Genomic DNA, 11,138 nt, shown 5'->3' with positions numbered 1-11,138 from the left:
GAATATCTGTCATGCACCCCACAAAACAAACAGTGATCTTTGTATGAAAATGAGGGGCCAGATACAATTATTTGTATTACAAGAATATTATTCTTATAATTTAACAAGTGTTAATATAAATATTTAATTTATATATAAATATTATATCTAACTATTACCAATTATTATAGGTCCTCTGTGTTTCTGATCTCAAAGACCTGCCAGAAATGAGGGAGGTCAGACAAAGGGAAATGTCTTCCTTTTTACAAGGAGAAAGGCGAGGGAAACCTAGGAGAGTTTAGACAATTGTATGTACAGTATGTGTAAGGCCCAATCCCGATTCCCTTTTCTACCCCTATGGCTTGTTTTCGAGTGTGACTCGATTTCGAGCCAAGGCCTTCGAACAGAGCCGCAAGCCATAGGGGTTGAAATCTACCCCTATGAAATGGGACGGCCCTTCACGACCGATACGTCATCAGCAGTGGTTTAAATAGACGCGGTACGGATGACGCGTTAATATGTTGCCGGCGAAATCACACATCTCACAATGCCTTCTTCAGCTGTGTTTATTTCTGTTGCGTGTGCTATAAGCATCTTTTTTCGTTTGTTATCAACACACTGTAGTGTTTAGACGTTCCTTTTTTAGTCTCTTCCGTCAAAGATGTCTTTTTTGTGGAAAACATGTGCTAGTTTCTACCTCGGCCAGCCTCTACTACGGTAGTTGGTTTCTATCTCCACCAGCCTCTACTGCTGTAGTTGGTTTCTACCTCCACCAGCCTCTACTGCTGGTAGGCAAACTGGCTAGTAGTCGCTCTATGTGTAGAGGGCTACAAGGGAATTTTTCCTGGCTACATAGTGTACAGGTTTTTACTTTTGCCTGCTCGCGGCTCTGTCAGTATTGATTGATTGATTGATTGATTGACTGAGAATGTTCATTATGTGAAGCGCATTGAGTTGCATCTTGTAAGAATACTTTCATTGGAGTATGACAGCCGAGGCTCTGTCACACTGCCTCTGGTGTGAGTATGACAGCTGAGGCTCTGTCACACTGCCTCTGGTGTGAGTCTCACATGCTTTATTTCCAGTGGAAAAGTGAATTCCTACACATGGGGTTTAGGGGTTGAGTAATCTTACTATTTATCCATCCCCGGCCGAGGATCCCTCTGCCCCGACTTACCTGCAATAATGCTTCCTGACTGCGCCTCCACCTTGAAGCCATCGGCCCCTTTGTCCACACTGTCCCCATGAGTCAACAACACCAGCTCCTCCTTCTGAAGACCTCTGAGAGCAGCAATAGAAACCGGGGTTAAAGGGTGTGTGTGTGTGTGTGTGTGTGTGTGTGTGTGTGTGTGTGTGTGTGTGTGTGTGTGTGTGTGTGTCTGTGTGTGTGTGTGTGTGTGTGTGTGTGTGTGTGTGTGTGTGTGTCTGTGTGTCAGAGGTGGAAAACTGTAGACATCTTATTTTTAGAGTGGCTGTGGTGAAAGCGCGCGTGTGTGTTTCTTATTTCCTGGATTGTTTGGGTGACGAGGGAAATTCATAGAGTCAACAAGTAAAATAGTAGGGCCGTTCAAACACATGCGGAAGATTATTCAGGGGAATATTTGCATGATTTGCTTGTGTTTGTTGTGCAACACTGCACTTACGTTAATGAGATTTCAGCTACAGTATCTACAGAGTCAGCCTCCCACGCATACGAGAGAGGAAGTCCAGACGGATGTACACCTACATCTACAAAGACACTTGTAGGAGCCAATTACTTTGGATGAGGTTTATGATTTTGCATTTATAGTTTTGGATAAATTCTACACTAGAAATGTTAATAAGTATAATGTAGAAACAATGTTTTGATATATGATTTGTATCAGCATAGGAAACCCCTTTGGTTTAGCCTTCAGAGCCCATGTTAAGTATTGGGGCTGCTGTCTCTTTAAGAACGTCAGACCTCTTTACGTTGAAGGTAACTTTCTAGATTGTTCTAGGCAGTGTGTCGGTGATTGGATTTGAGACTGGAAGCATATCGTTTTTTGACCGTAGTCGTAGTTGCAAAACATAGTTTAGGGAATCACAATCTTGCTCATGTAAAGGAGATCTTACCTGTGGAAATTGGAATAAAACCTTTGATATCTTTTTACATCGGAGTCCTGTGGATTTTTGGTATTCTAAACTAAGGAGTGCAGCACGCACGAGTAGCTAACTGTAGCAGCTAACAGTCCATCGTCGCCCCCTCACAACACTACATACAGTACTTCCTTTTTTTGTAATCAATTACTACATACAGTATGTGGTATTCTGTAGTACGAAAGTAGTTAGGAAAGTATGAGACCGGGAGACACGCTGCTGCTCTTCACTTCGCACTTTATTCAACTCTCCTGTTCACATCCGGAAGTGCATACATCACTTCCGTCACTGCATACATCACTAGCATACTAGCACCCACTGGCGGTATAAACAGGACACAACATTTCCCCCTTTCTTAAAGGAATTACAGTCCTCAAAGAAGCAATATTCTGTAGACTGGTGTCAGTACAATTGAAATAAAATGAAAACTAAGGAAATGAAAATGAATGAATCAGCAGAATGAATAACAACAATAAACAGTTTATGACAGTGAAACATGAAATGAACATTCCCTTTTGTCATTGCATTGTAGGACCTTTTTTTACTAAGTTAGAACCGTGTTCTATCCTACCCTTTTAGTACGTTCTCTACGGCACAAAGTCTACCAGCCACCTAGGTGGGTTTCTGACTCTCAGGTTCCTTCTTGGACCTGGTTCATTAAACACATTCTCTGTCTCGGGCACCATGAACTCCTCTAGCTCAATCTCCTTTTCACCACTGGTGCCAGACAGAGCATCCTTGGGGAAGCGTGTAAGCTTGGATGCATTCCATTTTCGACCATCACTGAGCAGGTATGTATTCTGTCCTGCTTTACTAACTACTGTCAGCGGTTCTGTGAATCTTGATGATCCCTTTTTTACATGCTCCGGTCTGCGGACACGTACGGTGTCATTCACTTGGAACATGGGCACTTTCGCTCCCCTCATTCTGTCTGTGTACTCCTTACTCTCCTGTTGCTTGCGTCTCACTGTCTCCTGCACTTTCTCATGTGACTTAATTTGTTGTGAGACAGGGAGGACATTTTGTTTTGTACGCATCTTTCTGTTCCTCAGCAACTCAAAGGGAGTAGCTCCTGTAGTAGCATGCGGCGTAGCGCGATAGTTCAGTAAGAACTCTGTTACTGCATGTTTCCATGGCTTGTGCATTCTCTCAGCCGTCTGAATACACTCTTTGAGAACTCGATTAAATCTCTCAATAGCCCCGTTGGCTCTTGGATAATAAACACTGGAACGCAGGTGCTTTATCTCTCTCTCTCCCAGAAAGCTTGCAAAAGCATGGGAAGTAAACTGACATCCGTTGTCAGAGACCAGGAAGGAAGGGTTACCTTCACGACTAAACACTGTAGTCAAGAAGCTAATAACCGCCTCTGTAGTTACAGTAGAGACAAACGCCACCTCTGGCCACTTACTGTAATAGTCTGTGAGTGTAATAGCATAACGGCAGTCCCATGTAGCACAGTCAAAGGGACCAACAATGTCAATGGCCACCTTCTCCCATGGTCCACCTGGCAGTTCCACTGGGGTAAGTGGTGCAGGCGCAGTTTTGGCTGTTTTGTCATTGTATTGACAGGGTACACATGAGCCTACTAATGTCTGGACACATCTGTCCATTTGCGGCCACCAATATAGCTCTCGTAGTCTCTGTTTAGTATGCACTATTCCCTGATGCGCTTCATGAGCTAAATTTACAACTTTAGACCGTAGTGTAGTAGGAACCACCACACGGTCGGGGCCTCTCATGACAAGTAGTTCATCCACAGCCAGTTCATCTCTCACTCTAAAATATGGAGCAAGTTCCTTTGTCACATTCTTACTGCATTTTGGCCAACCTTTCTGTATCTGCTGTCTCAGTTGAGTCAGTTCAGGACAGGCCTCACAGGCAGCAGTGAACTCGGTCACAGATATGGCATGTGAGGAACCTGTGAACACAGTAGCCACCATGTCTGGCTCCTCCTCCACCTCTCCTGTCGAAGGCAGAGGGAGTCTGGACAAGCAGTCAGCAGTCACATTACGTTTCCCTGGATGGTAAGTGACATCATAAGTAAAGCATAGTAGACGTGCAGACCATCTCGCTATTCTCAGACCTGCGCGACCCGTACCCCTGGAAGTGAGTAGGGTTGTCAACGCTTGGTGGTCTGTGCGTAGGACAAAACGATGTCCCCACAGGTAGGTTCTCCACCTTTCCACCGCCCAAACGCATGCCAGCGCCTCACGCTCGACGGTAGAGTACTTTCTCTCTGCAGGAGAAAGTGTCCTGGACGCAAAAGCTATGGTTCTCTCTGTATTGTCTGGGTGAATCTGGCTCATTACAGCCCCCAATCCATAGTTAGAAGCATCGGTAGTGACATAAGTAGGTAACTCAGGATCATATAATGCTAAGGTAGGACTCTCAGTAATCAGTCTCTTAACCTCAGTAAAACTGGACTCTGCATCCGCTGTCCATTCAAACTTAGTGTCAGTAGATTCCCTGAGTGTAGCACGTAGCGGTTCCACCACAGTAGAGAAGTCAGGTATGAATTTACTATACCACGATGCAAGTCCTAGGAAGGACCGCAGGGAAGATGTGTCGTGCGGGGCAGGCGCGTTCGCCACAGCACTGACCCCGTCTTGGTCAGGATGAAGACCATCTTTGGACACAGTGTGGCCCAGGAAGCGCAGAGCTTTCTGGTTGAACTTACACTTGTGCATGTTCAGTTTAAGTCCCACTTCATTTAGAGCATGTAGCACTCTCCGTAGGCTGACATCGTGATCCTGCTGTGTGACGCCGTAGCAAATCACATCATCCAGGTAGGCCTGTACGCCTGGCAGGCCTGTCAGTACAATCGACATCATTTTCTGAAAAGCTGAAGGAGCAGAAGCGAGGCCAAATGGCACTCGGCAGAAACGAAAGAGACCCTCATGCGTGATAAACGCAGTTAAATCACGACTATCTGGATGCAATGGCAACTGGTGATAAGCAGAGGCTAAGTCTATAGTAGAGAAGACTGTGGCTCCACGGAGCTCAGCGAACAGTTCATCCATGTGCGGTAAGGGATGACAGTCACTGATGATTGCCTTATTAGGTTCTCTGAGGTCAACACACAGGCGAGGCTTTCCTCCCCCCTTTCTCTGGGTCACCACTATAGGGGAAACCCATGGAGATGCGTCTATACGTTCTATAACGCCTTTTTCCTGTAGATCTGCGAGCTCATCGGTCACAGCCTGCCTCACTGAGAACGGAAGCCTCCTCAGTTTCTGCTGTACTGGCACAGCATCTGGTTTAACCTGTATTTTGTGCATAAAACCTTTTGCACACCCTAACTCCTGTACTAGAACCTCTGGTTCGGTCTGTGGAGTGGTACTCTGTACAGTAGGTGCTCGGAGCACAGTAGGAGAGCTAGCAGGGCTAACAGTAATAATTTTGTTACCCTCAATGCACATCTGCAATGCTACAAATAAATCTAGTCCCAGCAATGCATTTCCTGATTCAACCACTATCAATGAACCTGTAACTGAATGTCCATTATGAACAACTGTAGCATGCATGCAACCTTTAACAGGAATTTTCTCTCTGGAGTAAGTAAGCAGATTGACTGTAGGCTCAGCAAGGACACATGTATGGAAAAGTGTCTGGTAAGTACTCTCTGGAATAATAGAAACAGATGAGCCTGTATCCACTATCAGCTCAACCTCATGGGAATGATAATTTGCATCAACTCGTACAGTACACATAATTTTATCATTCACGACGGCCCCCTGCATGTAAAACACAGTAACGTCATTCACCACTACCTCACGCACCTCTTTTTGAGCCGATCTACACACCTTGGAAAAATGTCCAACTTTTCCGCATGTATTGCAAGTCACCTTAACCGCCGGGCATGTAGGCTTGTTAGCTAAGTGTCCTGTGGATCCGCATCGGAAGCAGGCGCGCTGATTCCCAGTTGTAGCTGGCTGGCTGTAGACCGTGGCAGGTGCAGTCGTCGTCGGAGCTTTCTTCTTGCCCTTGTCGAACCTCCTCCTCGTCGGCTGTTTCTCGATGGCTCTCACCGAAGCTGTAGCTCCAGAGAGAACGTTGGAGTTCCGTAGTCCAGCCTCGATTTGTAAGGCCATTGAAGTAGCTTTGTCCAGAGACAAGTCCGATTCAAGCAAAAGTCTGTCTCGTATGCGTGTATTAGCAACACGCTCAATCAGTTGATCACGAATCATTTGTTCCTCCATGGCACCAAATTCACAAGCTGCAGCTAGCTCGCGTAATGAAGCAAGGAACTGATTAACCGTCTCGTCAGGACCCTGAGCTCTCTGTCGAAATTTGTGACGTTCAGCAATCACATTCACCTTAGGAACAAAGTACCTTTTCAGTCCATCCACGGCAGAAGTGTAGGTAACACCCGTATCCTTTAGAGTGTAGAACAGTCTTTGTCCTTCGGTCCCAAGTGCATGGAGAAGAACCGCGCGCTTTCTTTCCTCCGGCCATTTTTCTCCGGTAGCATCAATTACGAGCATGTAATTTTCAAACATTCTCAACCAAGTAGGAAAAGAAATAGCAGGTTCGCCTGGCACAGGCATGAACGGTGTAGGTAAGGGTACGGAAATAGCCATCCTCGTCGCCAAAAATGTGGTATTCTGTAGTACGAAAGTAGTTAGGAAAGTATGAGACCGGGAGACACGCTGCTGCTCTTCACTTCGCACTTTATTCAACTCTCCTGTTCACATCCGGAAGTGCATACATCACTTCCGTCACTGCATACATCACTAGCATACTAGCACCCACTGGCGGTATAAACAGGACACAACACAGTACTTCCATCCACACGCACCCGGCGTTCGCGGTTACTGAAACCGTGCTTTCTTGAGAACTCCGGCCAGGGTGAACTTTTGTAGAAACTCCGGTTTCAGCGGAGAGGTGTATACGGGAAAACCGGGGTTTTCGGCTTGAACGTCAATTGTGCGACATCTATGACGTCAGAATATATGCGCCATTAGGCATTAGGCTACTTGTAAACAAAGCAGAAGAAGCAGAAGAAGAAGAAGAGGCTACATGTGCTAAGATGGACGGAAGATCCTGCTGATTTTAAACATGCTAACAGGAGTAGTTTCTTGTATGCAGAATAAAATCCAGTTAATCGCCGAGTTACTGGAGCATCAGAGGCACCGGAATATGCAATGGAGAATGCTGCTAGAACCAGCAGTCTTCTTTTAAAGTAACATAAACAAACTGTACAATAAAAATGTAAAAATGTAAAATAAAGTATCTTGTTATTTACAAGGTAATATTAATTGAGCTGCCTTTTCAGTAAAAAAAAAAAAACTTAAAGGTGTAGGCCTACATACAACATTGGTTACATGGTTACACTACACACTTACACGCGGTTTTGTGTGGATGGTGTTTTTTTATAATAACTGTGATTGTGTGGACGCGTTACAAAAAAAACGGTGTAGTGTGGACAAGGCCTAGCTAGCAGCGTTTGTTGTGGTTTCATCAGTGACTTTTCTCCCATTCTGTGTTTGAGGTGCACCAACTTTCAAATACTCGTGTCGTCTTCAATTTCTGGCCGATTTCAATGTGTGACACATCATTTGAAAGCTTACAATCTGTATTTTCAGAATATGTAAAAAACTGAAAGTGTATGTTGGCAACTGATTGATGAAAACATTGTCTGGCGTCACATTTGGCAAATAAGTGGGTGTTGGGGTAGTTGTACCCCTAATACAGGTATAAGACTTAAGAATATCCTCTGAAAAAGTGTTTTATTGGAAAGATTGACCCCCAAAACATAGGAAAAGACACCAAATATGTTGGATAGGTATACATAGGCCCTCCAATATTAACACCATTTTACCCAGATGGCGTCACTCAAAAACATTGTTTAACCTCTTTTGACCTTGAAAAAAGTATGATCCAATAAATTAATTAATTAAGACTTTTAGTATATGATGCAGGAGGGTATTAGGAACAATAAAAACTATGAAACATTACTATTGCAATTTCTCCTGGGTTGGGGCCTTTTTTAGGACTAATAAGGCGTCTGCTAAATGCCAAAAATGTAAATGTAAATGTAAACCCAGCGGCTTCACTGTTTAGAGCTCTGCCCCACTCTGTCCTCTCAACTACCGTGAGCTCAACTGCCACATGAGCTCAACTGCCCTGCTGCACTGCAACAGCCACCTCACTCTCCACTAGTGGTCAGGTAAATTGCATGTTAGCCAAGACCAGCCAAATAGAAAGGTTTAACCTGAGGTACACACACACACACACACACACACACACACACACACACACACACACACACACACAACAGCCACCTCACTCTCCACTAGTGGTCAGGTAAATTGCATGTTAGCCAAGACCAGCCAAATAGAAAGGTTTAACCTGAGGTACACACACACACACACACACACACACACACACACACACACACACGCACACACGCACACACGCACACACACACACACACACACACACACACACACAGACAGTGTAATTTATATTTGTTTTTCCATCACAAATTTACAGCCTACATAATTATTGTTCTATTGCCCCTTTTGCCATTGTCTTTAAAACTATTCTTGCTTATATATTGTTGTTTTTATGTCCTATCCTATGCACCGACAACCTCACCAACTACATTTCCTCTATGTGCAAATATACTTGGCAATAAAAAGAATTCAGATTCTAAACTCTGAAATGATATATGATATAATTACATGTGAAGAGTGCAATGCGTACCAAGCAGAGTTTTCCACGCAAAAATAAACAACACATGAGTTCCTATGACATTCCTGAGTTCCTATGATATTCCTATCAGTTCTTATGACATTCCTATCAGTTATTGAATGAATGAATGAATGGTCTTTATTGTCATTGATATAGTACAGGTACCAAACAACGTCTTATGACATTCCTATGACATTCCTGAGTTTCTATGACATTACTATGAGTTCTCTGACATTCCTATGACCTCCTATGACATTCAATGACAATGAATGTGACCGTCAGTGTGTTTCTAATGCTGTAAATGCACAATGTCGTCTTTCACTTCCAATATGTTAAAGATAATGCAGGAGGCAATATGTGTTGATCTAATCTGGTATGTGTACGTGGGGCTCCAGCCAGCAGGTGAAGGGCAACAGCCCTGCAAAAACATAAACAACGGATGTGATACGTCCTCAGAATGTGGGTTATGATTTAGTAACACAGGGCTAATCTCTCTCACACACACAAACACACACACACACTCTCCCTCCCTCTCTCTCACACACACACTCTCCCTCTCTTTCTCACTCTCCCTCCCTCCCTCTCTCACACACACTCTCCCTCCCTCCCTCTCTCACACACACTCTCCCTCTCTTTCTCACTCTCCCTCCCTCTCTCTCTCTCTCACACACACACTCTCCCTCTCTTACTCGCACTCCCTCCCTCTCTCTCTCACACACACACTCTCCCTCTCTTTCTCACTCTCCCCCCCACCCACCCACACTCCCACAGCCCCCCCCCCTTCGACCCCCCTTCTTTGGCAGGTGTGCGAGCAGCCATAAGCTCTGTGGTCCATGTCCTCGCACGGCACGGGGGGGGGGAGCTCAGCTGTTTCTATGGCAACAGAGGTACAGAGAGCAGCTAGTATATGGCGATAAGCAGTGCCAACAGGGACGCCTCAGGGATGGCTCTCTCACCTCCCCTGTTGCTTCCATTACCAACGCCTGAGGGCACCATCTTTTGGCCATGCCAGGAGCAACACTGTGTATCAGGACTCTGAAGCTAGGTGCAGCCAGGTGCAGCTAGGTGCAGCCACAACAACGCATGAAGCACAGAACACAAGCACCCATGCAACCGTCCATCACCCACCTTTTATTTTGAGCCAAAAAACTCCTTTTTGTTCTTCAGGACAGACCAATTCCGTCCTCCTCCGACATCCCTACCATTATAGAGCACAAAAGGATGTGGTAGATGATAATTTTATTGGTACACTGTACAGTTTTGATTCGAAAAACAACAAGTTGAAATATAACATTGATTTGACCAGAGTGCTACTGTTTGTTTTTTTTAACGTTTTTTTTCTTTCTTCTTCTTCTTCAAATGCCTACATATACAGTATATACGCACCAGAAAACCTGTTTACCAATAGAAAAATACAAAACCACACACCACCCATTTATGTGAGGGGGGGGAAAGAATGAATAATGAAAAAGAACCACAAAGAAAAAACATGTTGGAGTTCATAAAGCTATAGTACCTTTGGTGAAGATGGAAAATAAAACAGAGAGGGAAAGGATCGATAAAAGGCAGCGTGAAACAACGAGAGCGCCAAGCTGCCGTAGGAGCGCTCTCGGACATAACAGAATTGCACGTTTTTGTCCGTTCTTCTTCTAAAACAATTATTTTTAAAAACGGGCGTTCGTTGGTTCTCGTTCAGCTGGTCCAAGGTCCACAAGCAGGGCTGAGACGGGACGACGAAAACCAGAGCTACGTTAGCCGTCAGCATCCGCGCTAACATTCCCACTGGAAAGGGCCTCAAAACAGGAAGACCCGCAGTAGCGCTCCCCCACATTCCCTCCCGAGCCGAGAGAGAGAGATATTAGACGCTATTCCAACCTTTCCAGAACGTGATAAAAAAACATGGCGTAACAGAACTGGGGTCATTTAAGGCATGGGTTAGAACTCAAGAGCTGAGACATGGTACACGGAGACGTACACCGCTTCAGTGTGTCGGACACAGTAGTACTGCAGGGGTACTGCAATTAGTGGTGGTGTACAAGCCCCCGTTAGCATCTCCGCCAAGGGACTTAACTCTCTCTCTCTGTGTGTTGTAGCTAGCGCAGCGGGTTCTGTACGCGGAAGGTCGTGTGTTCGATACCCGCTTAGGGCGAGCTGTTCTACTCCACCGCCGTTCGCTACATTGGTGTCAGCAGTGGGATGGAGAGACCGCGTGTGTGTCAGCGGAGAGGCGTGTCCACGTGAGGGACTCGGTATAGTGCAGTGTGAGGGCACGCGCTCCTGCAGGGAGGAGGGCATAGTCGTGACGTTAGAATTATAAGGTTCTATCTCCATTTTTGTCAAAATTG

The sequence above is a fragment of the Nansenia antarctica genome (genome assembly GCF_963989245.1).
Source record: "Nansenia antarctica genome assembly, chromosome: 4".
NCBI lineage: Eukaryota > Metazoa > Chordata > Actinopteri > Argentiniformes > Microstomatidae > Nansenia > Nansenia antarctica.
Note: the sequence above shows the minus strand (reverse complement) of the source record.